The sequence below is a fragment of the Lolium rigidum genome, chromosome 7, assembly GCF_022539505.1.
Source record: "Lolium rigidum isolate FL_2022 chromosome 7, APGP_CSIRO_Lrig_0.1, whole genome shotgun sequence".
Taxonomy (NCBI): Eukaryota; Viridiplantae; Streptophyta; class Magnoliopsida; order Poales; family Poaceae; genus Lolium; species Lolium rigidum.
The window spans coordinates 121413478-121439293 of record NC_061514.1 but is presented as its reverse complement, the minus strand read 5'-3'; positions in this window follow the sequence as shown (position 1 = coordinate 121439293).

The following is a 25816-nucleotide window of genomic DNA, read 5'->3' as shown; positions in this document are numbered from 1 at the left end:
GATCGCGGCAGTCTTCGAGGGAAGTAAAACCCAAATTTATTGATTCGACACAAGGGGAGGTAAAGAATACTTATAAGCCTTAACAATTGAGTTGTCAATTCATACTTTTGGAAAAGCACTAGCAACGGGGGTGATGTGAAAGTAGCGGTGATATGAGAGCAATAGTAACGGTAACACGGCGACGGTAATAGTAATATGAGAGCAATGGCACCGAGAATAACGATACTACTTCCAATGACATGTAGAACGAGTATATGATGATGAAAGATGGACCGGGGTTCCCGGCTATCTACACTAGTGGTAACTCTCCAATAACAAGTGTTGGGTGAACAAATTACGGTCGGGCAATTGATAGGATTGAAATAGCATTAAGACGGAATATCAAGATCATTAATCATGTAGGCATGTTTTCCATATTATAGTCGTACGTGCTCGTAATGAGAAACTTGCACAACATCTTTTGTCCTACCGGCCGGTGGCAGCCAGGGCCTCAAGGAAATCTCTTGGATATTAAGGTACTCCTTTTAATAGAGCAGGAGCAAAGCATTAACACTCGGTGAAAACATGTGATCCTCACATCACCGCCATCCCCTCCGGTTGTCCCGATTTACGTCACTTCGGGGCCTTTGGTTCCGGACGGTGACATGTGCATACAACTTGTAGATACAATCTAAGCAATAAGTATAGAGCTCAAATCTAAGATCATGCCACTCGGGCCCTAGTGACAAGCATTAAGCATAACAAGATTGCGACAACAATAACTTCATAAACTTTGTAGATAGACAATCATAACGTAACAATCCATCGGATCCCGACAAACACAACACCGATTACATCGAGATGAATCTCAATCATGTAAGGCAGCTCATGAGATCATTGTATTGAAGTACATGGGGAGAGAATACCAACTAGCTACAGCTAGAACCCGTAGTCCATGGGGGAACTACTCACGGAGCATGATGGAGGCGATGGCGTTGATGGAGATGGCTTCCAGGGGGCACTTCCCCGTCCCGGCGAGGGTGCGGGACGAGAGACTTTGTCCCCGGAGTGGAGTTTCGCGATGGTGGCGGCGCCCTGGAGTCTTTACTGGAGTTTCGTCAAGAGGTACGGTGTTTTTAGGTCGAAAGGGATTTTATAGGCGAAGAGGCGGCGCGGGGGGGCACACGGGGCGCCACCACCCTAGGCGGCGCGCGGCCCGGGCCGGGCCGCGCCGCCCTATGGTGTGGTGGCCCTACGGCCCCTCTCAGAGCTCTTCTTCGGTGTTACGGACGCTTCCGGGAAAAATAGGAGGTTTGGTCTTCGTTTCGTCGAATTCGAGAATATTGCCCGAACAGCCTTTACGGAACCAAAAACGACGAGAAAACGAGAGCGGCGCTGTGGCATCTTGTTAATAGGTTAGTTCGGAAAATGCATGAAATCATCATAAAGTGCAAGCAAAACATGTAAGTATTGTCATAAAACAAGCATGGAACGACAGAAATTATGGATACGTCGGGGACGTATCGGCATCCCCAAGCTTAGTTCTGCTCGTCCCGAGCGAGTAAGCGATAAAAAGAATAATTTCTGTAGTGACATGCTGCTTACATAACCTTGATCATACTATTACAAAGCATATGAAATGAATGAAGTGACTCAAGGCAATGATCTATAGTTGCTAACAAGTAGATAACATATAGCAAAACTTTTCATGAATAGTACTTTCAAGACAAGCATCAAAAGTCTTGCACAAGAGTTAACTCATAAAGCAATAAGTTCAAAGTAAAGGCATCGAAGCAACACAAAGGAAGATATAAGTTTCAGCGGTTGCTTTCAACTTTAACATGCATATCTCATGGATAATTGTCAACACAAAGTAATATGATGAATGCAAATATGCAAGTATGTAAGAATCAATGCACGGTTGACACAAGTGTTTGCTTCTAAGATGGAAGGAAATAGGTAAACTGACTCAACATAAAAGTAAAAGAATGGTCCTTCAAAGAGGAAAGCATCGATTGCTATATTTGTGCTAGAGCTTTGGTTTTGAAAACATATAGAGAGCATAAAAGTAAAGTTTTGAGAGGTGTTTGTTGTTGTCAACGAATGGTAGTGGGCACTCTAACCCCCTTGCCAGACAAACCTTCAAAGAGCGGCTCCCATGATTATTTTTATTTTTGGGTGGCACTCCTTCCAACCTTTCTTTCACAAACCATGGCTAACCGAATCCTCGGGTGCTGCCAACAATCTCATACCATGAAGGAGTGCCTTTTATTTTAGTTTTATTATGATGACACTCCTCCCAACCTTTGCTTACACAAGCCATGGCTAACACGAATCCTCGGGTGCCGTCCAACAATCACATACCATGGAGGAGTGTCTATTTTTGTTAATTAATTTGGGACTGGGAATCCCATTGCCGGCTCTTTTTGCAAAATTATTGGATAAGCGGATGAAGCCACTAGTCCATTGGTGAAAGTTGCCCAACAAGATTGAAAGATAAACACCACATACTTCCTCATGAGCTATAAAACATTGACACAAATCAGAGGTAATAAATTTTGAATTGTTTAAAGGTAGCACTCAAGCAATTTACTTTGGAATGGCGGGAAATACCATGTAGTAGGTAGGTATGGTGGACACAAATGGCATAGTGGTTGGCTCAAGTATTTTGGATGCATGAGAAGTATTCCCTCTCGATACAAGGCTTAGGCTAGCAAGGCTATTTGAAGCAAACACAAGGATGAACTGGTGCAGCAATAGCTCACATAAGAACATATTGCAAGCATTATAAGACTCTACATATGTCTTCCTTGTTGTTCAAACACCTTTACTAGAGAAAATATCTAGACCTTAGAGAGACCAATCATGGTTGGGATCGACATTCTTACTTATCGAAGATACTACGATACACCCCCTATACTTGTGGGTCATCAGCTACCGACTCCACCTGATAGAAGCAATGTCGCGACATGATTGTACATTAGAAGGTAACAATTGACAAAGCATAAACTTTAATGCCATAGATAAACTACACTAGGAAGATTATTGGTGCATCTCTCACATCTCTAAGCCTTAAAGGTGAAGGATACATGACAAAGATTTAAATGAGTTCTTTTATGGAACATGAAATGACAGAGAGGAGGTTCAACACGAGGTGAATTTGGGAGTCAAAGAGGTAACTGGGTTGATCCATGAAAGATTCTTCTGGTCATGGATCTAAGAAAAACTTAAAAAATCCACGCTAACATAAATCAAAATGATATCCTTACAAACTCCAATGAGGAAAGAGAGATCCTACACGCATATTTTTTTAAAAAAAATAGAAAAGGCATAACATTAATCCACCTCAATATGTAAATTTGCACATTTACGAAATATCCACTAAAAGTACAATACAATTTAAAAGGGGTACTCATGACCCAATCTTTTTCATGAAATGAAAAATATGTGGTAACCTGTCTAATTGGCAAATTTATTGCACCCCAACCGATATGTATATTCATAAGTGCAAATAAGCATATCATGGTGAATGCTTCAGCATAATATTAACTATCCATATAACGAAAGTAAGTATACTTTAAAATTAAAATATGGTAGAAAAGCACACTATGGTAGAAGAAGGATAGAAATAGCAGAAGTTCTCCCAAAAGCAAAATATTTGATCATCAATCTAGAAGACCCTCATTTTTTAGTAGTAAAGAAATAATAGATATTCATAACTATAAATAAAAAAGAAAATAAACAACATACAATCATAGAAAATATATTTTTATACATAGGTGATACTTATTAAGTAGGAATTTTGGCTACAAATGTATTATTCGCCATGGCTTACTGTAAATGGAATTTTTCAATAAACGTATTTTTATGATAATTTTGACAGTGGATCAATGTGATTCTCTTCTCTCTAAGAAAAATAAAGATGACGCCCTCGCATTTGCGAGGGCCACCATGCTAGTTATATCAAAACACAAAAAAATTAGTTGCTAGCTTTACTTGATTTACTGTCTTGCACTCTTTATCAAAAACACAAAAAATTAGTTACTCGCATTTGCTTTACTTGATTCATCATGTTTCCTTTTAATTTTACCACAAAAAACATACCGGTAGGACGTGGTTCTATAGTTGGGAGAAACAATATAGAAGAATTTTTCAATCATGTTAGTACCGTTGAAGATTTTGAAGATAGACACTTGGTAGAACTTGCTCCTACTTATGAAATTGCTCGCCGTCGCTTTAGTTCGCATGTTGGAAACTAAATTTGTTAATCTCAATCCTATAATCCAACATATGTTTCTTACACTCCGTGATATGGAAGAGGGGGAAAAGAAAGATTTTGTTTTAGAAACCCTTCTTAGAGAATTTGGTGGTCTAGCAAGAGAGGCTAGAAAGGTCTTTGCTAAATTTAATATGCTTGGTTCTCATACTAATTTTGTTGGTCTCCTTGAAAAAATGGACATGGATAGAATAAGGTACACTAATAATATTAATGATGGTGGGGAGATCAAAGCACCAATACCATGTAAACTCCTAGCTATGAATGATGCACTAGAAAATAACTATGCTTGGCTTGTTCCTGAAAATTTGTTCGATGAGAGTAGCAAGCCCAAGACTAATGAAAAGGGAGACGCTGAAACTTATGTATCCAATATACTATGCTTGGTTGAGAAAACTCCAAACCCCGTTGTAGGTGCACCACCCTTTGATAACACTTGATACACACTTTCTGCGCCTAGCTGAAAGGCGTTAAAGAAAAGCGCTTATGGGAGACAACCCATGTTTTTACTACAGTATTTTTGTTTTATATTTGAGTCTTGGAAGTTGTTTACTACTGTAGCAACCTCTCCTTATCTTAGTTTTATGTTTTGTTGTGCCAAGTAAAGTCTTTGATAGTAAAGTAAATACTAGATTTGGATTACCGCGTGAGAAACAGCATTTCTTTGCTGTCACGAATCTGGGTCTAATTCTCCGTAGGTAACTCAGAAAATTATGCCAATTTACGTGAGTGATTCTAAGATATGTATGCAACTTTCATTCAATTTGGGCATTTTCATTTGAGCAAGTCTGGTGCCTTAATAAAATCCATCTTTACAGACCGTTCTGTTTTGACAGATTCTGCCTTTTATTTCGCATTGCCTCTTTTGCTATGTTGGATGAATTTCTTTGATCCATTAATGTCCAGTAGCTTTATGCAATGTCCAGAAGTGTTAAGAATGATTGTGTCACCTCTGAACATGTTAATTTTTATTGTGCACTAACCCTCTAATGAGTTGTTTCGAGTTTGGTGTGGAGGAAGTTTTCAAGGATCAAGAGAGGAGTATGATACAATATGATCAAGGAGAGTGAAAGCTCTAAGCTTGGGGATGCCCCGGTGGTTCACCCCTGCATATTCTAAGAAGACTCAAGCTGTCTAAGCTTGGGGATGCCCAAGGCATCCCCTTCTTCATCGACAACATTATCGAGTTCCTCCCCTGAAACTATATTTTTATTCGGCCACATCTTATGCACTTTGCTTGGAGCGTCGGTTTTTTTTGTTTTTGTTTTGTTTGAATAAAATGGATCCTAGCATTCACTGTATGGGAGAGAGACACGCTCCGTTGTAGCATATGGACAAGTATGTCCTTAGGCTTTACTCATAGTATTCATGGCGAAGTTTCTTCTTCATTAAATTGTTATATGGTTGGAATTGGAAAATGCTACATGTAGTAATTCTAAAATGTCTTGGATAATTTGATACTTGGCAATTGTTGTGCTCATGTTTAAGCTCTTGCATCATATACTTTGCACCCATTAATGAAGAAACACTTAGAGCTTGCTAATTTGGTTTGCATATTTGGTTTCTCTAAAGTCTAGATAATATCTAGTATTGAGTTTGAACAACAAGGAAGACGGTGTAGAGTCTTATAATGTTTACAATATGTCTTTTATGTGAGTTTTGCTGCACCGTTCATCCTTGTGTTTGTTTCAAATAACCTTTCTAGCCTAAACCTTGTATCGAGAGGGAATACTTCTCATGCATCCAAAATCCTTGAGCCAACCACTATGCCATTTGTGTCCACTATACCTACCTACTACATGGTATTTCTCCGCCATTCCAAAGTAAATTGCTTCAGTGCTACCTTTAAAATTCCATCATTCACCTTTGCAATATATAGCTCATGGGACAAAATAGCTTAAAAACTATTGTGGTATTGAATATGTACTTATGCACTTTATCTCTTATTAAGTTGCTTGTTGTGCGATAACCATGCTTCCGGGGACGCCATCAACTATTCTTTGTTGAATATCATGTGAGTTGCTATGCATGTCCGTCTTGTCTCGAAGTAAGAGAGATCTACCACCTTAAAGGTTGGAGCATGCATATTGTTAGAGAAGAACATTGGGCCGCTAACTAAAGCCATGAATCATGGTGGAAGTTTCAGTTTGGACATATATCCTCAATCTCATATGAGAATAATAATTGTTGCCACATGCTTATGCATTAAAGAGGAGTCCATTATCTGTTGTCCATATTGTCCCGGTATGGATGTCTAAGTTGAGAATAATCAAAAGCGAGAAATCCAAAATGCGAGCTTTCTCCTTAGACCTTTGTACAGTGCGGCATGGAGGTACCCCATTGTGACACTTGGTTAAAACATATGTATTGCAATGATCCGGTAGTCCAAGCTAATTAGGACAAGGTGCGGGCACTATTAGTATACTATGCATGAGGCTTGCAACTTGTAAGATTTAATTTACATAACTCATATGCATGAGGCTTAAAATATGTGTGTGTCTTATTCATTGAAAATGGAGGTAGTAGCTAGTAAGAAACCAGGGCTCCGAGTAGCCGTGCGAGAAGAAAAACTTGTAAAAGAAGAACTAGAAGAATACCAATCTTTGATTGGGTGACTGATGGAACGTTTATCGTAAAAACGTGTTATCCTTGTAGTTGGAGAAAATACATTGATTAATCGCCATGAGTTGAGGCTCCACAAGTCCGCACTTCAATGGGTGTTGTGAGTTGTTGATTACAACTTAATCCAAATATGTGCGACTCTTTTAGAGCATCTACTAATTTAATATCATAATGCCTAATCTAACACTTTCAAACTTACTATAAATTAGTAAAAGCATCTTCAGTTGTCCGACGCAAACAAACGTCCGCGCAAATGGGTCTGCAGCCAGTGGTGGAGCTCCATGGAGCCAAGGGGGTGCACATGCACCAGAGTAGTTCTTGTTTTTACCCTACAATTAGCTGCAAAATCAGTGTGCACACCCCCATAACCAATCATTTGTGCACCCTGATGAGACAAATCAACACAAATTATAGACATGTGCACCCTGGTTGAGTTTGCTCTAGCTCTAGCGGCCCGACATAGAGAAGATGATATTTCAGTAGTAAAGGTAGTAAGTTTATGTTAAATTTCTGGCAAAAGAGATTTTTTAGGAAAATATATCCGTATATGATATTGTTCTTTGAAAAAATAGTAGTCCTCTGGTCCACCAAATGTGTCTCAACTTTATTAAAATTTAGATATATCTACCTACTAGATAGCATCTCTATATATACATCTAGATTTGATAAAATTAAGATGCTTTTGGTGGAACGGAGGGAGTATGCAAATAATGTAAGCCCAGAATTTGGTAGAAACGCATGATAATACTTTCTACGCTCGTATGTCTAAGAGCATCTCCAGTCGCGTCTCCCAAACCGTCCCCCAAACCGCGCCGGATCGAGCGTTTGGGGGACGTGTTTTGTTCGTGCTGCGTTTGGGGGACGTCTCTCCCCAGCCGCGTCCCCCAAACGCCGCCCCCAAATGAATATATATTACAAAGTTTGAATGAAAACGGCTAGATTTCATCTAAACCTAGACTACTGACCGCCCGGAGGCGCGTTCGACGGCCCCGCCCCGTCGTCGCCTCCCCTACGCCGCAGCTCCTCCTGCGCGCGCCTCCTCTCCTTGCGTTCGGCGGTGGCCGACGGTGCCGCTCCCGCCGCGCGTCCCTCCGCCGTCCCTCGCCGCGCCGCCCGGAGGGAGAGCTCGATGGCGCGACGAATATGCGCCTCTTCGAGGGCACGGGCGTCGTCCCGGAGTTTCTTCTCCGACTCGAAGGACTCGACGAGGGCGCGTTGCTGATCGGCCGTCTCGTCCGGTGCGGGGCGTCGTCGTCGGACCCGTCCGAACTCGTCGGCTGCCGTCGTCGTCGTCCTCCACCTCGGTCTCCTCCGCCTCGGCCTCCTCCTCCTCCATTGGCGCCTCCTCCTCCACATCTGTTGGCGCCTCCATCATCACCGCCGCAAACGCGTCGGCCATCGCCAACTGCTCCGCCCGCCTCCCCCATAGCACCGTCAGCGCCGCCTCCCGCTGTCGACGCTCCTCCGCCGTCGCCTGCTGCTGGAGCTCGATCGACTCACGCCGCCGGCGCTCGATCGAGTCACGCCGTTCACGGAACAGCTGAAAGGACACGGATGTCGCCTAGAGGGGGGGTGAATAGGCGATTTAAAACTTTTACGAGATGAGCTTAACAAAAGCGGAATAAAACTAGCGTTTACTTTGTCAAGCCCAAAGCCTATATACTATTGTTCACCAATGTGCACCAACAACATACGCTAAGCAGTACAAGCAAGTATGTGATAGCAAGATATATATAACTTCAAGCACGATGGCTATCACAAGGTAAAGTGCATAAGTAAAGAGCTCGGATATAGAGATAACCGAGGCACGCGGGAGACGATGATTTATCCCGGAGTTCACACTCTTGCGAGTGCTAATCTCCGGTGGAGAGGTGCGGTTGCTTAGTGCTCCCGAACGCCACAAGAGGCTCACCTTGAGGTGTGGTTGCTCGATGCACACCAACGCCACAAAGGCCTCACCTCAAGATGCGGTACTCACACCACACACCGAACGCCACGAAGGCGCCTCACCTAAATCACCGTGACCCTCGCCACAAAGGCCTAGGTCACGGTTCCACTAAGGGATTTCCTTCGAGGCGGAAACCGGGCCTTACACAAAGCTTGGGGCACACATCCACAACTTAATTGGAGGCTCCCAAGAAATCGCCACAAAGGCCTCCAATCCGTCTAGGGTTCCAAGAACCCAAGAGTAACAACTTTCTTGCTTTCACCTCCACGAATCACCGTGGAGAACTCAAACCGATGCACCAAATGCAATGACAAGAACACCACAAAGATGTCCAAATCCTTCTCTCTCAAATTCCAACAAAGCTACAAAAGCTATTGGGGGAATAAGAGAGGAAGAACAAAAGAAGAACACAAAGTTCCCCAAGATCTAGATCCCAAAGATTCACTCACAAAGAGATCATTGTGGATCTAGATCTCCTCAATCTTTCTCTCAAATAGATGCAAGAATCATTGGTTGGGGAGAAAGATCTCAAGCTCAAGTATGAACAAACAATGGTGGAGCAAAGCTTGAGAAGAGAGGAGGAAGAAGAAGAAGCAACCACAGTCCAAGAGAGAGAGAGAGGGCTTAAATAGGAAGGCCCCATTTTTTTCTGCCCGTTGGAGGCTGCCGCACGTGAGGGAGAAGGGACCGGTAGTACCGGCCCTTGGTGGCCGGTACTACCGGCCAGTGTTGGCAGGAGGCGGCGGAGGAGAGCTGCGGGCTAGAAGGGGGAGGCCGGAGGTACCGGCCAGGTTGGGCCGGTACTACCGGCCCTGAACGAGGAGCGCGGGTCGGCCACGTGGCCAGGAGGAGCCGGGCCGAAGGGGGGAGGCCGGAGCCACCGGCCGGGGTACCAGACGTGGTACCGGCGGGGCTCCAAACCCCCTTGGCACATGTACTGAGCCACAATTGGCTCCCCGGTACCACGGGCGGTACCAAGCCCGGAGGCTCCCCGGTACCGCCGGCGACCACCCCTCCTCTTCTTTCCTTTTCTTCTCTTTTTCTTCTTTCTTTTAAAACCAAATATGGAAATGCGAATATCTTGAGATTGAAGAATCAGAACGAGATGAAACTAATTTTGTTGGAAAGAGGACAACAAGAGCTACCCAACAAAAAGTGGATATATGGAAATCAGTGGGGGGGTGATTTTCTATGATTTTTAGAGGTGCAATACCTCAACATGAGAAACCGAGAAAATCACCAAACTCGAAAACGCAACAAGTGATCTATGCAAAATCCGTTTTCGATGAACTAGAGCTTGTCATGAGAATAAGCACAAGCTCTAAAACATCACATGGATAAGAACTAAGTAACAACCAAGAAATATGATGCAAGGATGCAAAGGTTTGAGCTCTCTCCGAACGATACGATCGAGTTACTCACTCGAGAGCCCTCTTGATAGTACGGCAACTAAACTATAAACCGGTCTCCAACTACACCATGAGACCGGTGAGAAAGAAACCCTATCAAGAGCAAACCTTAACCTTGCGCATTCCACTTGATCTCGATGATGACGATCTTGACCGCAACAAGATGGAACGCCTTTCTTGCTAGTGCTTGCTTGACGACGTCTTGTAGATTGCTCCCCCATAATCCACCATGGGAGAGCTTCTTCTTCGGCGCATCTTCTCAAATCCATGAACACCATATGGATGGCAAGCTTCAAACATATGATCTCTTCGAGTTGGCTCATCTTGAACTTGCACATCATTTCTTCATTCTTCATCATGTTGATGTCTTGAGATGACTTGAGGGCTCACTTCATCTTCATCTTCAAGACATACTTGACACTTGATATCCTTCATCAATTTCTTCTTATTGCAACCTTGAAGCCAACATATGGTTCAAGCATTGCCTATGGACAACTCCTACAAATATAACTCAATGCAAACATTAGTCCATAGGGATTGTCATTAATTACCAAAACCACACATGGGGGCTCCATGCACTTTCAACAGCGCCTGCCGCTCATCGCGCTGGCGCCGGCGCTCGTCAGCCCATCGCTGCTCCATCTCCTCCCGGTACCGGCGCCGTCGCGCCTCTTGTCCCGTCGAGGCGTCGAACGCCGCAACGGTGTCGCACTCGTCGCTCCCCGCCACGCCGCTGCCGCCGCGGCCTCCTCGGCCGCGGGAGCGCGGGGCGGAGAACGCCGCTAGATCCGCCGCCTCGCTGCGCCTCACGCCGCTGGCGGGCCTCCTCCTCAAGTGCCTCCTCGAGTGCCGCACGCCGCTGCCGGCTCGTCAATGGAGGAGACGGCGGTGGAGGAAGTGGCCATCGCCGGGGCGGTTCGCCATTGCCACTCGGTGATGGAGGAGACTAGCCGTGGAGCGACGAGGGCTGTGTTTGTTGCCGGCGGGGTGTGGTGGCTACCATTGATGAGCCGGGAGACCTTTTATAGACGCCGACGTCGGGAAGAAAGCGCGGGAACAGACGAGAAGAGGCGGGAAGATCGCGCGGGAACGGGCGGTGGCGTGCGAACGCCGGCGACGCGTGGAGGCTGCGTAGCACCGACGAGACGTCTCGTCTGCCCCTCCATCGCCATTAAGGCAAAGATGCCGCTGCGCGCGAATAACTTCCGTCGCGAGGTAGGCGACGGTTAGATTAAAATTAACTGTGCCGCTGACGCGTCGGCCCCGCGCCTCCTCGCCTCTCATTTCGTTGTGTCCGGCGTGTCTGGTGCGTCCCCCGTGGGACGGGGACGGGCTCGGGGCGCCGGACACCGTATAGGGGCGCGCCGGACAAAAAAGGGCTTTGGGGGACGCGGCTGGAACGTTTTTTTTTGTCCGGCGCGCCCCAAATCCCTTTGGGGGACGCGACTGGAGATGCTCTAAATTCTTCATGTTTTCGGTTGATAAAGCCAACATTTTTACCGAAAGATTTGATACTACTTTAGTTCTGTTTGTACTACCTGCATACTCTATATATATACTCGAAAAGCCTAGATCCTTGGGTGCCCCAAAATTACCTCGCTCCATACTCGAAACCGTAGCAGGACAAGTAGGCAAAGGGCAGATCTGAGATCCGCGCCTCCGGTTCTGAGCAGAGCAGCGGGTGATTCCATTGACGTCGCATTCAGCGAAAAGTGGCGGTCGCTCTCAGACTCAGTGGGCCAAGCTGCTCCGTGCGCAAGTTGTGCTGCGTCTCGGTGGGTTCGCGACTGTGCAACGTTGTTTGGTTGGTGCCACCGCATTGATCATGTAGGGGTGGGCCACGGAAAATATCATCATTGTAATAATGTAGTAAAAGAGTCGAAAATTGTATTATCAGCAGGCTCGGCTCGTGGGGCGTAGCCGAGAACATCGTGGCTCGGCTCGCGGCTCCGCTGGCTGTCCACCGTCCGTTTGAGCGAACCGCATCCGATTCGCCGTGATGACCACCTGTCGAGGTCGCACTGGCCGCCCCGAATTGTTTAGCGGTGTGTATGTCCACGCGCCCTAGTACACGCCTCACCCGACCGAAAACTGAAAACAGCCCAGCAGCTTCGCGCCTGGAGGCTGCCAGTGGGTCCAAGTTGCACAGCGGACCCACCGGTCATCGGCGTCCCACGAATCTGCCCGCTCTGATTCCTGGTGCCAGGTCCGGGTCGGCGGCCCCCGCCACGCCGCGCGCAGCCATTCGCCGGCGGAGCCCCACCGTACGTGCTGGGCGCGCTACCGGTCGGTGAGACGTCACGGCGGAGAGCGGCCGGCGCGGCGGCATGTGCGTTGTGCGGTGTGGTGTGGAGGCTTGGGCCTGTTGCTACGCCGGCGGGACGCGATCGACAACACGTCAGGAATCTCTTTTTATTTTTCTCTGGGACAATGATGATGATTATACGACGTTAACGATCTTTTAAAAAGCCCGGCTTCGTGCGTGCTCCTCTTGCCCGCTCGCGCTGTGCAGGAGTTGGTGATGCCCGCGAGGGCCAATCATCTCCTGCTTTTGTTCGCTCCTCTCCTTCCTGACGTACTCCCGGTTTGGAACTTCCCGCACGTTTCCCTCCTCAAAGATTCCAGCGTCTACGATTTGGTCTGCTCTCCAGCTGCGTTTGGGCTCTGCTAAATGGAGTAGTTAATTCACGGCACACCGGTGGCTAACCTGGGTTTTATCTAAGGAAGGAACAACCATAGTTTAGGGCCAGGGGCACGAGCGATCCACACGATCGTGCTTCCTGCGACGGATGGCGAGATCAGGCATCTATTTTAAAAACATACTACTATAAGGCTTTAGCCAAACATATAAGGCTTTAGCCTAGTTTTAAATTTATAAAGCCACAAATTTATATTAGTATTATAGGCAACGTGCACAACACGAAAAAGATTACAAGAAACGCACCTTGAAGAAGGAGGCATGCGTCCATCCGCACGATTATAGGTCATGCGTCCATCCACACGATCATAGCCCTGGGTTAGACCAACCGGGACTAAAGGCCCGCCCGTACACCAGCTGTTGATCGAGCCCGCTGGGCCCAGACCTTCGGTCACGGTTCGCCTGCACTACCGCGACTAAAGACCCCATTAATCGCGGTTCAAAAATTTTAGAGACTAATGGGGTGGTATGGAAGCCCCGTTTTCTACTAGTGAGACTCGCCGAGAGTACGCCATCGGAGGAAGCTGTAGCCTTCATCAACACCTGGCTCACCGTCTATGTAGAGACGTCCACCTCCACCTCCAAAGAAGGCACCTACCTTCCCGCCCAGGATCGGAGGGCCAAGGCGCCGCACCATCGCAAGGCACAGAGAATTTTTGACAAAAGAACGCGAGTGAATTGTCAAAAAGGACCACCTCCGAAAATTATTGTCAAAAAGGATCACCTGCGTCGTGGCGGCACGCGTGCCAGGCGACACGTGTCACGTGCCGCCACAGCCGGAGGCGGCAGGGCCTGCCGCCGTTGCCCCTGGCGGCATGTCCACAATGATCAATGAATAGTCTCCTGATCGATGAACAGTGCACATTAGATACAAAATTTGTTGAATTTGTCTTTTTTGCTGAGCCCAAAATATAACATATTTTACAGTGAATTTTTGCACGATTATAGTGCATAGAGTTAGCTACATGTAGGTATTTTTTTTCGAATTTTTTGAGATATTTTAAAAAAATCAAAATTGGCTACTATTCATAGATCAGCACAATATGGACATGCCGCCGTTGCCTGTGGCGGCAGGCCCTGCCGCCTCCGGCTGTGGCGGCAGGCGACACGTGTCGCCTGGCACGCGTGCCGCCACGACGTAGGTGGTCCTTTTTGACAATAATTTCTCGTGCAGGTGGTCTCTTTTGTCAAAAATTCAGGCACAGAAACTAATCAAAGAGCACCAAAGGCACACAAGACAACTTGCCCAGGGCAAGAACATGCACGAACACCCCATCAAGCGAGACAACGGATCGTCATCGACCTCCCCACTAACCACTCATCAAGACACAAGCTTCAGACTGAGATCGCTGAAAGAAGACACGACATGAGAATGGAAAGACATCCAGCATGAAAGGCATGTCCTCAAGCCTCTGCCTCACACTTGTCAGCATGGCACAACCACCGAAGAGGGGATCCCTATCGTCTTGCTCCTCGTCATTGACGTCTTCCTCCTCTCGTCATTGTAGGGAAGACCTCGGCATCTTCATCGGCGGGATTGGCGGTGTTTATTTGGAGACGATGACAATGGTTGTGGGGACAACAACCACGCGCCAGGCATTTTAAGTAGCGTTGGCTAGCGATGTCCATGTAACGTCCCAGTTTTATCAGCGTCAGTGTTGGCGCAGAAGTTGAGGCGGCGAAGATAGTGGTTAGCGACGACTATGATGGCCGTGGCTGCTAGGGCTGGTCAACCTTCTACCAAAATTCGCCGCCATGCGAATCTGCGGCACGCGAGGGGAGAACACGCGCGTTGTCCGCGATGCATATATCGGCTTCCTGGTTAAGCGATGGGCAATGTGGCTGCAGCGTGCACGATCGATCTGTCTGTCCTGTCTGTCCACGTGAACTAACTCAAACGCGGTAGAACTATTTGAATCAACTCGAAAGTTGGACGTGGTTTCAAAAAAAAAAAAAAACTCGAAAGTTGGACGTTGCGTGGCCTCCCCGATAGGAAACTGAAAACAGCCCCAGCAACTTGGCGGCTCAAGGCTGCCAGTGGGTCCAAGGAGTACGGCGGACCTACCGGTCATTGACGTCCCACGAATCTCCCCGCTGGGATTCCAGGTAGGTCTCGCGCGCGGCGCCCCGCGCGTCACCTCGGGCCGGCCCCCGCCACGCCGCGCGCATCCATTCGCCGGCGGAGCCCCACCGCCACCGTGCGCGCGCTACCGGTTGTTGGCGAGGGGCGGCGACGTCACGCCGGACAGCGGCCGGCGCGGCCGCATGTGCGCTGTGGTGTGGAGGCTTGGGCCTGTGGTTCCTCACTCGGCTGCTACGCGGGCGGGCCGCGATCGGGAACACGTCAGGATTCTCTCATCTTTTTTCTTCGCGACGATGATTGATGATTAGGACGTTAACGATTTAGAAAAGCTCGGCTTCGTGCGTGCTCCTCTCGGCCGCTACAATCATCGGGGGAGACAGACACTGTGCAGGAGTTGGTGAGGCTCGCGCGCGAAGGCCAATCACCGCATGGCGTTGCTCTCTCCTATCCTTGTTCAACTGCGTTTGGGCTCTGCTAACTGGACTAGTTAATTCACGGCACAACCATTGGCTAACCTGGTTTTCGTCTAGCGGGGAACAAGCATAGTTTAGGGCCAGGGGCACGAGCGATCCACACGATCGTGCTTCCTGCGACGGACGGCGAGATCACCCATTTTAAAATAAAAGCACTGGATGAACCAATCTTTTGTTTACTTGGCTTTCTAGCCTTATTCTGCACCAAATTGGCCAGGATCATCGCCAGGCCGAGGAGCCAGTAGCCTTGCAGCGTTAGGTCAAACTAATTAGGCTAGAGCCCGCGTCATTGGCGCACCCTTGCCATTGGCTGATAAAGTCGTCACTCGCCAGTTTAGACCTGCATGTACGTGTACATGTGCTCAAAAGTTCCACGGGCAGTTTAAGGTAAATAATGCTGGAAAAAGGCGTCTACTTTCGTCACGAGTACGAGTACGACGTCGATGGGGTACGTTCATAGGCACGCGCAACGGGTCCTTCTCGGATGGTTTATGTAGGTTCAGACTTCCGGGTAATGGCGAGGTCGAGATCAGATATGCCACTATATACCACTGTAAAAACAATGCTTCCAACGATACGCAGCCGGCATATGGTCTACATGAACCACCGTTTGTCACACTACGGTGGCTACGTGCTCCTGTCCAAATATTAACCTAGCCATCGTCACCGCCGTCCTCGTCACAATGGTATTCAGGTTTTTTTTTTTGCAACTGCCAGTGGTGGTATTGAGGTGAAGCATGATGACCAACACAACGGGCCGTGGTTGTTGCCCGGATATATTTAATAAAGAAGGTCCAGGAAGGACGTTGGACGTACCCAGAGCGGCTATTTGTTGGGCTAAGAATGCATGGGCCGATACTGACCTAACGTTTTGCTTTTCTCTCTCTCGGAAATTCGACGGTAGCAGGCCCAATGCATTTACGCTCACTCAGATATTAACCTGGATAACTATTTTTTTTCGGGAAGTCACATCGAAGTTGTCGCTTGTTCAAAATGTTTTTTTTTCTTCTGTGGATTTCGCTAGCACAATTTCAGTTTGTTGGAACGATAAGCTGTACTTTTTATTCCAAGTGACTTGTCTCAAGACTGTGTGGGTATTGCAATTTTCTTTTTGTAAAATTACAATTGGATGCCCTTTTCTTCTTTGAAGAACATCGAAAATACCTGTGTGTGCAGTACCGTGCATATAAAAGTATAAACTATCAACATCTCCTCCATTTTCTCTTTTGTTTTTATTCGTGGAAAAAACATTAAGCTTTTTGAATCCAGCCTCATGGTAAGAGCATCTCCACCGGCACATCCCAAATAGACGTTCGTCACCGTCACTTGTTCTCTTGGTATAGGAAGAGGTTTCCTAGACCGGCGCTCCTAATAGGTTGCCCACAATATTTTTAAAATTTTAAAAACTTGAAAAGACGCCGATTTTCTTTCATCGCCGATTTTCTTTCATCTGTATATAGTTTGCGGATTTAAACTCAATACATAAAAATCCTAACTACCAGTAGAAGGGGGTGTAGTTGAGGATGAATGTGACGTCATCGTCGCTGCCGCCACCATTGCCCACTCCTCGTTGAAGCTGGCGTCCTTGTCCTCTTGCTCGGCGTTTGGCGCCGGAATTGGCGCATGCACATCCTCCATGAGGTTGACGGCATTCCCACCGTCCGTCGCCAATTACCATTCCACGGATCGCTCGCTGGCAGTTGGGAGGTCGTTGTAGGAGCGCTCAGGACCGCCACCTGGCCCGACGCGTCGAACAACGCCAGGAGCTCAAACTCCAACTCCCACCACGCCTTCTCCTTCTTTGGCAGCGGAGTGGGGAGCTTATCCTTCTTAAGGTGCGGGACGAAAAGGCGCCGCGTGGTGGATATGCTGGCTCCTCCTTCTTCATCGCCTACCACTCATTTTTCGGGCAAAGGAGTGCCGACGCTGAAGAACCGCACGAGGTAGACGCCTCGTGAATTATGCCGAAGAGCCACTTCTAGCTGCTCGGCCCTTAGGTCGGGCGTTGGCGGCAGCTCGGGCCGGCATTGCGTGATGTATAAGTGTATCGGCAGAACAATGTAGCCATTGTTTGACATGTTGTAGTCGCGTAGTAGCCGAAAGTCCGGCGGCACGAGAAGTCCCGCTGCGTGTAGCTGTTATCACCAGATTTTGGCTAAATCAGGAGGTGGGCCGCGATCAAGATGGGCTTGGAAGATTACACGTGGAAGATCTCTGAAGCGGCCTTGCTCGGAGAATTTGGGCTAGATTGCCCATGTATCTTTAATTACGATAGATTGTATCTAGATTAAAAGTTAGAGTTTATCTCGTGCACGGTTTAGTGCACGCCCATATTAGAAAGTCCCCTGGACTATAAATATGTACCTAGGGTTTATGGAATAAACAACAACCAACGTTCAACCACAAACAAATCTCGGCGCATCGCCAACTCCTTCGTCTCGAGGGTTTCTACCGGTAAGCACCATGCTGCCTAGATCGCATCTTGCGATCTAGGCAAGACAAGCCTGCCCCACGTTGTTCATGCGTTGCTCGTACTGAAGCCTTTTTGATGGCGGGCAACGTAGTTATCTTAGGCATGTTAGGGTTAGCATTGTTCTTCGAATTACATGCTTTCGTAGTGCAACCCTTGCATGTCTAGCCTCCCTTACACCTATCTTAGGTGTAGGGGCGGCACCCCGCTTGATCATAGTTTAGTAGATCTGATCCGTTACGGTTGCTCCTTGTTTCATCAAGGATTAGTTTAATATCCGCAATAGTTAGGCCTTACAAAGGGTTGGAGGATCCAGCGGCGTGTAGGGTGGCGTTTGCTAGCCCTAGAAAGGATGTTCCGAGGATCAACCTCGTGTTGGTTTTTAGGCCCTGTCTAGGATCGGCATACGGTCACCGTGCGCGAGCGCGAGGCCCAATCGTGAGTAGGATGATCCGATTATGCGGTGAGAACCCTAAATCGTCGTGGATCTCATTAGCTTTATCTTGATCAAGCAGGACCACCATATATTCGGACACCCCGTCCGGATCATGGGTGGATCGGCTCTTTGAGCCGATTCACAGGATAACCTGAGAGCCGATCGAGGCTTGTATTTAACGTTTACGTGTGTGCCCCGGCAGAAACTAAGCGAGGCATCATCCACACCTTCCCGACCAGGTATAGGTCAGGTGGCACGCCCTTGTGATAAACATCGGACGTGTGACCAGGAGGCTTTGCGGGCCGTCGCTCAGAGGGACTGGGGCCAGCCGCAGCCCTAGTTGTTCCCGGCTCTACTGTGCTGACCGTCTCTGCCCGCCAGGGGGTTTCTGACGTCAACACATTTTGGCACGCCCGGTGGGACAACCTTTCACATCCACCACATCGCCATCTACACCTGAGATGGCGGAAAGCACTCCGGTCAAGTACGAGGATCTGCCTGATGAGCTCAAGAAGAAACATCACGAGATCAAGGCAACCCTCGAAGCCGAACTCATCGGCTCCTTTGAGAAGACCCGTGCGCACGGCAACGAGCCCAATGAAAATTCACGTCCGTTGCCGGGCGACAACATGGTGGATCTCAGCCACTCCATATGTCAGCCAGAGTTCTCCTTTGGCGTCAACATGGCAGGGCTTGCAAGCCGCCATGGCAAAGATGAAGCAGAAAGCATCCACTCCCGTGGCAAGGATAAATTGGAGGCCGATCCACGCGACCGGCCCCAAGATGATGACAGACGGTACCTGACACAGGAGGAAGCGAGAAGCGTGCGGCATCAACGTCCACTCTCCGAGCATCTCCTCAACAAATATGAGGAGCAGTACGACCGACGTCGGCGCTACGACGTAGATGATGAGAGAAATTATCGGTCTAATGCAGAGGACAGGAGGTACCGTCAGCATGGTAGAAACAACGACGGGTACAATCGTCACGCTGAAGGAAGGTCAAGGGGGCAAGATAACATGGATAAGCACTAGGACTGCCCTTTCTTCAGACATTGCTGGGACTCAGGAATGAGCCGATTGCCAACAATCGAGAACTGCCCGGAATGCAAACAAAGGAAGAAGGACGCCGCTAACGTGTCCGTGTTCAAGCGTCTAGGGCCTCTCCCGCCTCGAACGAGCATGCCGAGTCCGCTCGGGTGGAAGATCTCGAGGAACTAGAGGACGATGATGAAGAAGACATATATCATCGGCCCGGGTGGTGCCCCGATGGGCTCAGCCGTTCCTGAAGCGAAGGGTTCAGCGTTTGCGGGGTTGGAAGAAGCTGAAAGATTGTACCCGCACACGTTGAGGAAGGCACGGCCTGATCCGGCCGCCGCACTCAGCGAACTACGGACGAAGAAGGCCGGCCACAAAGAAAAGAGTGGCGCCCCAAGCAAAGGAAAGCCGATGATGATACATCGGCTGGTACGAACATGGTCTTCATTCTTCCAGCGGAGTTTAGCGCTCCAAGGTTATACGAAGCACCTGTGGCACAATTGGACTGCGGCCCACGGCCGGTCATCTTTGAGAAGCCGAAAGAAAGAAGTTACGAGCATCCGAAGGCCCTGTACTTGCGAGGCTACATCAATGGGCAGCCTGTCAACAAGATGTTGGTGGACACCGGAGCGGCAGTTAACATTATGCCATACTCCATGCTACGTCGATTGGGACGCTCCAGCTCGGATCTGATCAAGACTAACGTGACACTGAGCGATTTCAACGGCCAAGCATCTGACGCGCAAGGTGTCCTGAATGTGGATCTGACCGTAGGAAGGAAAACTGTCCCTACGACGTTCTTTATCGTCGACAGCAAGAGTACCTACGCTGTCCTATTAGGGAGAGATTGGATCCACGCCAACTGTTGCATTCCATCCACGATGCACCAATGCCCGATACAGATGGGATGGAGATGAAGTAGAAGTCGTCCACGCAGATGATTCGGCCGAGGTTTCAACAGCTCGGCATGGACGTTTGGGAGACATCAGTGCCAAGAGCCACTCTGTGCATCAATCTGGACGACTGCGAGCGCATCGACGTGACAAAGAACGGGGTTAGGCTGGTTTTATCCACAGGCCTGACCGTGTAACAAAGCAAGCGCCAATGAGCAAACGCGGCGAGGCTGATCCTTGAGATCGGCCCCTAAAGGTTTATGAAGGAACGTTACAAAACCTTCACCGAGCAAGCAGTGTGGAGGCCGATTCCAGCAATCGGCCAAAATTATCCTCACCATCCATTCTGCCTGGGTTCAATCGCAGTCCGACTGAGCCGATACCATCAATTCTCTTGACAGAATCGGCTCGGGGGGGCACCCAGGTAGATAAAACACGAGGATATGGATATGCAGTAGAAGTGTCTCATCCTTTGTCGATGGGTATCAAAGTATGGGGGCCGATGCATAAATCGGTCGTAAAAATCCAAAAATTCGAGCTCCGCCGATGTAGCAGACATCGACTTAAGGAACAATGAACCGATCTGGTCAGCCAGGTGCAAGATGTGAGCTGGAGAAGCTCGGGGGGCAGCTCGCCCTGAAATTTCTTCGCTCTAAAGAACCGATTGTTGTTGGAATCGGCTGATGCTGCATTACGAGTTGGAAACCGAGGATGACCGACGTGGTCGGCTCATTGCTATTCTCGCCCTGACTAAAGCTCGGGGGGCAGCTTGCCCCGAAGGTGCCTTTGCTACAGAAAGCCGATTTTGTTGGAATCGGCTGGCTTTGCATCACAACTGTTACGAAGAATGGTACTGATATTGCAAAATTATCAGTTTTCAGCATGCCAGTCGATTCAGCGACAAGCCCAGGGCTCTGTTGTAGACACCTGCCTGAAGCTAGATTGCCAGCTTGGTAGATGGGCTGGTTAGATTCATAATCCGGTTTAATGATCCCTTTTGAGGTGTTTCGTGATGCAGAGCCGATGCACGGTCATCAACCTTAGTATAAGTGCGCGAGGTTGCCAGGTTGCCAGTTCAGCAGTGCTATCAGAGGAATGTGGGCATGCAAGTCAGCCTTGTTCATGGAGCTGTGGGTAATCATCCACAGTATTGACCGCCAACGGAAGAAAGGTGATCGGCCGGTTGGCCCTGCAGGATAGCTCTCTTGGACGTGATCGAGCCCGCCCTGAAATGTCGATGATCTGGGAAACCGATTTGTTGGAATCGGCTGATGCGGCACCACAGTTGGGAAGCCGGTGATGGTCCATTAGGCTGGTCCATTTTTTATCCTCGCCTTGGCTGAGGCTCGGGGGGCAGCTCGCCCTCAAGGACTAGCCGATTTTGTCGAAATCGGCTCACTCTTCATCACGGCTCATTTGAAAGATGACGAATTATTGCAGAAGGAAACCGCCGGAGCTGAGTGAGCGGAATTTGGAAAGGATGATACGGCAGAAGAATGTCTGAAATTTAAAGTTAATAAGGAAATTGGACATTATTTCAGGGGTTTTTGCCGCTAAGTTTAACATGCCATCCTGTGAAATCTGCATTTACAAGTCCTAGGATTTGCGCGATTATGGCTTGGCCTTGTTGGACCAGGAGTTTGGGTCCGGATGGATCTATCTCGAAATTTATCGTGAGGGACCGATGCGCGCTGCCGTCGGCCATCGGGCTTTGACCAAATTGACAATCGGCAGAATCAGCACGAAGGACAATCGGCTAAATTATCCTAAGGGAAATCGGCAAAATCAGATTGGGGAATTTCTTCATTGATAAACCAGATTTCTTAGACTGAAGAGCTGATTGCTCTCAAAAGGGAGTACTAAGGGGATACATTGCCCCGTCTACTGCTACTAATCATGTGCTAAGGGTCCTATCTATGGGCTGTTGCTGCCCTCGTCGCCGCCGTCATCGCTGTTGTCGGCGCTGCTCCCGGCCGGCTCGTCGTCGCTGCTCCAGCGGCCGCCGGCAGGACCTTTGTTGCCCGCATCTGCCTCGTCGTCGTCGTCGTCGTCGTTGTTGTCGAAGTCACTCAGATTCCCCGGCCAGGGGCAATGGCGCTTGGCCGGCGGCTCGTCGGGGAGGCTGTCGTCGTCGTCCTCCTCCTCTTCTTCCTCCTTCACCTCTTTGGAGGTGGTGAAGTCGTCCCAGGAGAAGCGATCGTCATCGCTCTCCTCCTCCGGCTCCCCGTCGGCGAGGAAGCGGAGGTCACGCTCCCCTTCCGTTGAGGATTTGTCATCCTCCGACCAGAGGGAGAAGTCATGGCTTGACTCCTCCCCGGCCTCAATGGCGCGGCGGATGTTGGCCGCATGGACCTCCGCCGGGTTCGGCTCCGGCGTCGGCTCGCGGGACGAAGAGGACTGGGTGGAAAGATCCGACGAGGCGGAGGAGGGAGAAGACATTGTGGCAGAGGAGGGTTTTTTGGAAGTGCTAATGCGAAGAGGAGAACTGTTCGATGCGGTTAAATAAAAGGATGGGGATTTAATTTTCGAACAGTTTTCGAGGACATGGTGCCAAAACTGTCAAATCGTGCAGAGAAGTTGGGAAGGCAAGTCGTCATGATGAAGCATACTGCGACGGTTCCGCTCTGCCACGACGTGACCCCTCGGAGTAAAAACAGAGTGGTTTTGAAATTATCATTACCAAAACCAGGGGGGCATGTGTTATCACCAGATTTTGGCTAAATCAGGAGGTGGGCCGCGATCAAGATGGGCTTGGAAGATTACACGTGGAAGATCTCTCGAAGCGGCCTTGCTCGGAGAATTTGGGCTAGATTGCCCATGTATCTTTAATTACGATAGATTGTATCTAGATTAAAAGTTAGAGTTTATCTCGTGCACGGTTTAGTGCACGCCCACATTAGAAAGTCCCCTGGACTATAAATATGTACCTAGGGTTTATGGAATAAACAACAACCAACGTTCAACCACAAACAAATCTCGGCGCATCGCCAACTCCTTCGTCTCGAGGGTTTCTACCGGTAAGCACCATGCTGCCTAGATCGCATCTTGCGATCTAGGCAAGCATAAGCTTGCCCACGTTGTTCATGTGTTGCTCGTACTGAAGCCTTTTTGATGGCGGGCAACGTAGTTATCTTAGGCATGTTAGGGTTAGCATTGTTCTTCGAATTACATGCTTTCGTAGTGCAACCCTTGCATGTCTAGCCGCCCTTACACCTATCTTAGGTGTAGGGGCGGCACCCCGCTTGATCATAGTTTAGTAGATCTGATCCGTTACGGTTGCTCCTTGTTTCATCAAGGATTAGTTTAATATCCGCAATAGTTAGGCCTTACAAAGGGTTGGAGGATCCAGCGGCGTGTAGGGTGGCGTTTGCTAGCCCTAGAAAGGATGTTCCGAGGATCAACCTCGTGTTGGTTTTTAGGCCCTGTCTAGGATCGGCTTACGGTCACCGTGCGCGAGCGCGAGGCCCAATCGTGAGTAGGATGATCTGATTATGCGGTGAGAACCCTACATCGTCGTGGATCTCATTAGCTTTATCTTGATCAAGCAGGACCACCATATATTCGGACACCCCGTCTGAATCATGGGTGGATCGGCTCTTTGAGCCGATTCACAGGATAACCTGAGAGCCGATCGAGGCTCGTATTTAACGTTTACGTGTGTGCCCCTGCGAGGAAACTAAGCGAGGCATCATCCACACCTTCCTGACCAGGTATAGGTCGGGTGGCACGCCCTTGTGATAAACATCGGACGTGTGACCAGGAGGCTTTGCGGGCGCGTCGCTCGAGAGGACCAGGGCCAGCCGCAGCCCTAGTTGTTCCCGGCTCTACTGTGCTGACCGTCTCTGCCCGCCAGGGGGTTTCTGACGTCAACAGTAGCTCCACCACCCTCCTGTAGGGATTCGTTGCATAGAAAACAAAAATTTCCTACCGCGAGAACACAATCCGAGCCAAGATGCAATCTAGAAGACGGGAGCAACGAGGAGATGATCGAGACTCACCCTTGAAGATTTCCAAAGCCTACAAGATGAGGCTCTTGTTGCTGCGGTAGACGATCACTTGCCGCTTGCAAAAGCGCGTAGAAGATCTTGATCACGGCGCCACGAACGGGCAGCACCTCCGTACTCGGTCACACGTTCGGTGTTGATGAAGACGACGTCCTTCTCCCCGTTCCAGCGGGCAACGGAAGTAGTAGCTCCTCCTTGAATCCGGAAGCACGACGGCGTGGTGGCGGTGGCGATGGAGAACTCCGCCGGAGCTTCGCTAAGCGTTGCGGGAGAGGTGGAGGAGAGGGGGCGGCTAGGGTTTGGGAGAGGGGGGCGCCGGCCACTATAGGGTGCGGCCACCTTGTGGTCTTGGGGTGCGGCCACCTTGTGGTCTTAGGGTGCGGCCACCTTGTGGTCTTAGGGTGGCCGGCCCCCTCCCCTTGTCCCTCATTATATAGGTGGAACACCCAAGAGTTGGTCTACAAGTCTTCGAATAAGACCCCAAACCAAAACCTTCCATATGACATGAAACCTACCCAAGGTGGGATTCCCACTTGAGGTGGGATTCCCACCTTTCCTTGGGAGGGGGTGGCCGGCCACCTTTGGTGGAGTCCACCTGGGACTCCACTCTATAGGGTTGGCCGGCCATGGTGGTGGAGTCCCTCCGGGACTCCGCCTTCCAAAGTGATTTGTTCCGGACTTTTCTAGAACCTTCCATAAATGCACCGGATCATTTCCAAACTTGGAATATGACTTCCTATATATGAATCTTATTCTCCGGACTATTCCGGAACTCCTCGTGATGTCCGGGATCCCATCCGAGACTTCGAACAATACTTCGAAATCCATTCCATATTCAAGTTCTACTATTACAACATCAAACCTTAAGTGTGTCACCCTACGGTTCGTGAACTATGTAGACATGGTTGAGATCTCTCTCCGACCAATAACCAATAGCGGGATCTGGAGATCCATAATGGCTCCCACATATTCAACGATGACTTAGTGATCGAATGAACCATTCACATACGATACCAATTCCCTTTGTCACGCGATATTTTACTTGTCCGAGGTTTGATCATCGGTATCACTCTATACCTTGTTCAACCTCGTTTCCGGACAAGTACTCTTTACTCGTACCGTGGTATGTGGTCTCTTATGAACTTATTCATATGCTTGCAAGACATTAGACGACATTCCACCGAGAGGGCCCGTAGTATATCTATCCATCATCGGGATGGACAAATCCCACTCGTTGATCCATATGCCTCAACTCATACTTTCCGGATACTTAATCCCACCTTTATAACCACCCATTTACGCGAGTGGCGTTTGATGTAATCAAAGTACCTTTCCAGACATAAGTGATTTACATGATCTCATGGTCATAAGGACTAGGTAACTATGTATCGAAAGCTTATAGCAAATAACTTAATGACGTGATCTTATGCTACGCTTAATTGGGTGTGTCCATTACATCATTCATATAATGATATAACCTTGTTATTA